Raw genomic sequence first — 5763 nt, forward strand, 5'->3', positions numbered from 1 at the left:
CACCAGTCTGGTGATCACTGCATGTTCTACTCCCTCATTGGGAAGAGATCTTTCCTTGCCTTCAAAATCTTGCAGCTATTGCAGTCCTTTAAAGAAGATGCTTTAAAACTCTCTTTTGGGGGCAAACTAATGATTTTTACTAGTCACAAAGTGAAACAACTCCTAAATTGGAGAGGCCAATAATGGATGTCTGATCAAAGGATCCTCAGATTTCAAATAGTACTGATGGAAAATCCAGGCCTGACTATAACCCCTTGTGATATTCTTAATGCTGCTACCCACCTGCCTAACTCTGATGGCTCTCTCCCCTTTCATTCTTGCCTAGAAACCTTGGGCCACTGGACAAAACCCTGAGAGGAATTGTCAGAAGATCCTCTGACCAATCCTGAGGAAATCTGGTACACTGATGGAAGCAGGTTTGTCTTGGATGGCAAAAGAAGAGCCAGATATGCAGTAAGTAGTCTCCAATTTTCAGACCATAGAGGCTAATAATATTTTACCCTCCTTCACACGAGAAAATGCACTTATATCACTACATATACTACCACTCCTACTTCTATCCCTAAACCCGAAAATTATCCTAGGCCCCCTATACTGTAAATATAGTTTAAGAAAACATTAGATTGTGGATCTAATAATAGAAGACTATCACCTTCTTATTTACCGAAAAAGTATGCAAGAACTGCTAATTCTATGCCCCCATGTCTAATAACATGGCTTTTTCAAACTTTTAAAGGATAGTAGTTATCCATTGGTCTTAGGAACCAAAAAATTGGTGCAACTCCAAATAAAAGTAATAAACCTATTTTCCTCCCTCACACTAGTTACCCTAATTCTACTAACCGCACCCATCGCAGCAATCAATCTTAACATCCACAAATCCACCAACTATCCACTCTATGTAAAAACAACCATTTCATGCGCCTTCATCACTAGCATAATCCCCACAATAATATTTATCCACACAGGGCAAGAAATAGTTATCTCAAACTGACACTGACTAACCATCCAAACCCTCAAGCTATCACTCAGTTTCAAAATAGACTTCTTCTCAATAATATTTGTTCCAGTAGCACTATTCGTTACATGATCTATTATAGAATTCTCAATATGATATATGCACTCAGACCCTAACATTAACCAATTTTTCAAGTACTTACTCCTATTTCTCATTACAATACTTATTCTTGTCACTGCAAACAACCTCTTTCAACTTTTCATCGGCTGAGAAGGAGTTGGAATCATATCATTTCTACTGATCGGATGATGATATGGACGAACAGACGCCAACACAGCAGCCTTACAAGCAATCCTATATAACCGCATTGGCGACATCGGATTTATTCTAGCCATAGCATGATTTCTAATTAATCTCAACACCTGAGATCTCCAACAAATCTTTATACTAAATCCAAACGACTCAAATCTACCCCTAATAGGACTAATTCTAGCTGCAACCGGAAAATCCGCACAATTTGGCCTACATCCATGACTACCCTCTGCAATAGAAGGCCCAACACCCGTCTCAGCTCTACTCCACTCAAGTACAATAGTAGTAGCAGGCATCTTCCTACTAATCCGCTTTTATCCACTAACAGAAAATAATAAATTTGCCCAATCAATCATATTATGTCTAGGGGCTATAACCACATTATTCACAGCAATATGCGCCCTCACCCAAAATGACATCAAAAAAATTATCGCTTTCTCTACATCCAGCCAACTCGGCCTCATAATAGTAACAATCGGAATTAATCAACCCCACCTAGCATTCCTTCACATCTGCACCCACGCCTTCTTCAAAGCCATATTATTTATATGCTCTGGCTCCATCATCCACAGCCTAAACGACGAGCAAGACATCCGAAAAATAGGAGGCCTATTTAAAGCAATGCCATTTACCACAACAGCCCTCATTATTGGCAGCCTTGCACTAACAGGAATGCCCTTTCTCACCGGATTCTACTCCAAAGACCTAATTATTGAATCCGCTAATACGTCTTATACCAACGCCTGAGCCCTTTTAATAACATTAGTCGCCACCTCCTTCACAGCCATCTACAGCACTCGCATTATCTTTTTTGCACTCCTAGGACAACCCCGATTTCCAACCCTCATTAATATCAATGAAAATAACCCATTTCTAATTAACTCAATCAAACGCTTATTAATTGGAAGCCTATTTGCAGGGTTCATTATTTCTAATAACATCCCCCCAATAACAATCCCCCAAATAACCATGCCCCACTATCTAAAAATAACTGCCCTAACAGTCACAATCCTAGGCTTTATTCTAGCACTAGAAATCAGCAACACAACCCACTACCTAAAATTTAATTATCCATCAAACACATTCAAGTTCTCTAACTTATTAGGATATTATCCTACAATTATACACCGCCTAACCCCCTATATAAACCTAACAATAAGCCAAAAATCAGCATCCTCTCTCCTAGATCTAATCTGACTAGAAACTATTCTACCAAAAACCATTTCACTAGCCCAAATAAAAATATCCACCACAATCACAAGCCAAAAGGGCCTAATTAAACTATATTTCCTCTCCTTCCTAATCACGATCCTCATTAGTACAACCTTACTTAATTTCCACGAGTAATTTCCATAATCACTACAACACCAATCAATAAAGACCAACCAGTAACAATAACTAATCAAGTACCATAGCTGTATAAAGCAGCAATTCCTATAGCCTCCTCGCTAAAAAACCCAGAATCCCCCGTATCATAAATAACCCAATCCCCCATACCATTAAACTTAAATACAATTTCCACCTCCTTATCTTTCAACACATAATAAACCATAAGAAATTCCATTAATAAACCAGTAACAAATGCCCCTAAAACAACCTTATTAGAAACTCAAACCTCAGGATACTGCTCAGTAGCTATAGCTGTCGTATAACCAAAAACTACCATCATACCCCCTAAATAAATTAAGAAAACTATCAAACCTAAAAAAGACCCACCGAAATTCAACACAATACCACACCCAACCCCACCACTCACAATTAACCCCAACCCCCCATAAATAGGTGAAGGTTTTGAAGAAAACCCCACAAAACCTATCACAAAAATAACACTTAAGATAAACACAATGTATGTCATCATCATTCTCACATGGAATCTAACCATGACCAATGATATGAAAAACCATCGTTGTCATTCAACTATAAGAACACTAATGATCAACATCCGAAAAACCCACCCACTAATAAAAATTGTAAACAACGCATTCATTGACCTCCCAGCTCCATCAAATATTTCATCATGATGAAACTTTGGCTCTCTCCTAGGCATTTGCTTAATTTTACAGATTCTAACAGGCCTATTCCTAGCAATACACTATACACCTGACACAACAACAGCATTCTCCTCTGTAACCCACATTTGCCGAGACGTAAACTATGGCTGAATTATCCGATATATACACGCAAACGGAGCATCAATATTTTTTATTTGCCTATTTATGCATGTAGGACGAGGCCTATATTATGGATCATATACCTTCCTAGAAACATGAAACATCGGAGTAATCCTCCTATTTGCGACAATAGCCACAGCATTCATAGGCTATGTTTTACCATGAGGACAAATATCATTCTGAGGAGCAACAGTTATTACTAACTGTTATTACTAACTGTTACTACTTTGCCACCAGGTACTTCAGACAAATTAGCTGAGCTCATAGCCTTGACTCAAGCTTTAGATCTGGGAAAAGGAAAAAGAGTAGCCATTTACACTGACTTCAAGTAGGCCTTTGTGGTGCTACATGCACATGCTGCTATTTGGAAAGAAAGAGGCCACTTGACCACCCAAGGATCCCCAATCAGATATGGTGATAAAATAGTTAGGCTCTTTGAGGCAGTCCCTCTGCTCACAGAAGTTTCAGTCTCCCACTATAAAGCACAACAAAAAGGGAGCATGGAAGTGGCACGAGGGAACCAAGCAGCTGATCAGGCAGCTAAGACAGTAGCATTACAGAACAATGACCTAATAGGGGTTGCCACCCTAGTTTCAAAGACTAATTTGCCAGAAATGCCTTCACATACTGAAGGTGAGACTCTGAAAGCTAAGAGTAAGAGTTTTTAAGAAGATCATATGGGGTGGTTCTAAAAGGAGGGACTTCTTTTTCTGCCTGGGAACCTCCACTGGAAGTTGGTTAACTCCTTACATGCCACCACTCATTAAGGGGGAAAGGCCCTCCAAAGATTACTAGAAAGGTCCTTCAGAGGAACAGGCCTCCAAATGACTATAAGGCAAATGTTCTCCTCTTGTCTCACTTGCCAATTAAACAACCCCCAAGGAACTCAAAAACCCTAGCTGGCCCAGCCCATCCAACAACATGGGACCTACCCAGGAGAGAACTGGCAGATGGACTTTACCCAAATGCCAGTTTCTCAAGGGTATAAATACCTATTAGTCATGACAGATACATTCACAGGATGGATTGAAGGCTTTCCCACCTGGACTGAGAAGCCTGATGAGGTGGTAAAACAAAACTGCTTCATGAAATCATTCCAAGATTTGGTCTGCCCAGGTCATTACAAAGTGGCAATGGGACATCATTTACTTCTAAGGTCACCCATGGGACCTCTAAAGCATTGGACATTACTTATTATCTCCATTGTGCCTGGAGTCCTTAGTCTTCAGGAAAAGTAGAAAGAGCCAACCAATTCTTAAAATCAGCAATAAAAAGGATAACCCAGGAGACATCCCTGGGATGCAAGGAGACTTTACCAATAGCTCTTCTCTGCACCTGTATTGCCCTTAAGGAAAAGGTTGATCTTAGTTTTTATGAGATGCTATATGGGAGACATTTTGTTTATGTCAGTGACCTCTTCCTAGATCCAGATCAGACCCTGTGATCTTATAACATGACCATTGGGCAATTCCAACAAGATATACGCTTGTGGGGTGTGAACCAGGACCCAAAAGACTCTAAAGAGCCACCATATATGCTCCAGGGACTCAAGTCTTATTTAAAGTCTGGAAAGATGGGTCCCCAAAGGTTTAACTCCAGTCCACATGAAAGGGCCCCTACCCTGTAATACTTGCTATCCCCGCAGCAGTCAAGGTACCAGGACACGACTCCTGGATTCACTACTTATCAGGCAAGCCATGGAAGAAACCTGAAGAGGACATTCAGAACACCTATGAGCCCCTAGGAGCTCTCAGATACCTATTCAGTACTACAAGTGAGTGCCATTTTAATGAATACCCCCAAAATCTAGTTTCTGGAGATAATATTTCTCAGGATAGCTCTAAAGAGCCAACACAGCTTAACAGAGCTTGTACTCCAAAAAAAGATGGAGATAGATCTCCTGATCCCTGGACAAGGAGAAACTTAAGTCATCTTGAATGAGAAGTCTTGTTTCTTCTCCTGGCGAGGGGGAATTTGGAGTTGGCTAACGTCCCTACTAATCCTTGTCATCACCTTATTGATGCTGCTTATGATTGCACCATGTATTTTCAATTGTCTCTGCCCAAGTCAACAATCTACAACGTGCAGTACAAGTTCAACAAAAATATATATAACTACAGCTGATCACGGAAAATATCACTCACCCTTAGATGGACACTGCTATAAGAACTCTGAAGGAGTCTATAGTGGTGGTGGCTAAAAGACAAAGCAGGGAAAAGCCTGTGAAAATGGGACAAAGGAAGGTCCAAGGACCGGAGTGAGCACCTCAGGTGAAGCAAACAGCCTCCTGGCTAGCCCAATTTACATAGGACAGGCTCAGGG

The 5763-nt window shown here is 40.5% G+C and overlaps 1 pseudogene across 1 annotated transcript; it reads left to right on the forward strand.

Annotated features, from left to right (window-relative positions):
* The first annotated feature begins 796 nt into the window (after positions 1–796).
* LOC121816987 (NADH-ubiquinone oxidoreductase chain 5-like) lies at positions 797–3202 on the forward strand (annotated as a pseudogene). The gene has a single exon (XR_006056761.1). The product of XR_006056761.1 is annotated as an NADH-ubiquinone oxidoreductase chain 5-like (transcript).
* The last annotated feature ends 2561 nt before the right edge of the window (positions 3203–5763 follow it).

This window comes from Ovis aries, chromosome 1, assembly GCF_016772045.2.
Source record: "Ovis aries strain OAR_USU_Benz2616 breed Rambouillet chromosome 1, ARS-UI_Ramb_v3.0, whole genome shotgun sequence".
Taxonomy (NCBI): domain Eukaryota; kingdom Metazoa; phylum Chordata; class Mammalia; order Artiodactyla; family Bovidae; genus Ovis; species Ovis aries.